The following is a 1,178-nucleotide window of genomic DNA, read 5'->3' on the forward strand; positions in this document are numbered from 1 at the left end:
TGAGGATGGAATACCACAATTTCCCCATTGTGGGACAATAAAGAAATGTTCTATTCTTTTTTACTGGCAGTCTGTCCAGCCAGATTGATTACAGTATTATAGTAGAAATTGTATTATTTATATGTGATTGGTTTAAACATTTTAAGTGTACAGCTGCAATAAATGATATAACTTTAGAGAGTAATCTTTATATGACCAAAGAAGCACATTCACAGATCATTCCTTCCTTTCAGTAGCTGTTAAGACTTACTAACCATCAATGCTCCTGACAAACTAAATAAGGGTTTCTGCTGTTCTTTGTAGTTTGCCATTTTGCTGTAGAGTCTGTTGTTTCTTACACTTAGGTATGTTCATATTTTCTAGATTTATTAAATTATTCCACTCAGTTTCATACTTCTATTGTTTTCATTCTTTACGTCATTGTGTATCCGCATACTTCTACCTTCCTGTCCAACGGACAATAAAGGATATTTCCATACTATTCTATTTAATAACTGAACTTGATTATTAGTTGCAGGACATGGGAGCGTTTTCTCTACCCATTTCTGCCAGTTGACAAAACACAACATTAGTACCGGTCGGTGTTGGCTACTAGAAAAAGTCATCATTACCCTTGCCAGCATAAAATCTTTTATGGTATGTAGATCAGTGTGTAACTCAGAGCAGACCTTCTGATGCTCATGGTGTCACCTTAGCTTATTTCCCTTTTGCATAATCTGCTTTTATGATATTCCTTCAATAACAATGTCAAATAATATGTAAAAAGGAAAGTTAAAAATGGTGTAAGATGAAGAAAGGTAAGAAAGCACCATGATGCGTAATAATGGCAGCTGCATTTTATCTTGTATATGATAGCCCAGATGTTTCAGCTTGACCACTGAATCATAATATCTGTTTTCACAGTTTTGTTACACTAAATTTATCCTCAAACTAATACATTTATTTCTGCTTAAACTGTTTCTGCTGCATTTTTTTTTAACAAAGACTTTATTTTATCAGATCAATATTCAAAATCAATGATTCATACAATAAGCCAGAAATAACAATTTCAATACAACCATACAAAAAATTGGGTAACAACAACCAAACAGGTCGGCGAGCTGAAGATCCATGTTTTCTTTTTCCTTTTTCTTCTTTATCATTAGTATATATATATATATATATATATATATATATAT

The sequence above is a fragment of the Cyprinodon variegatus genome, unplaced genomic scaffold, assembly GCF_000732505.1.
Source record: "Cyprinodon variegatus isolate N-32 unplaced genomic scaffold, C_variegatus-1.0 Scaffold345, whole genome shotgun sequence".
Classification (NCBI taxonomy): Eukaryota; Metazoa; Chordata; class Actinopteri; order Cyprinodontiformes; family Cyprinodontidae; genus Cyprinodon; species Cyprinodon variegatus.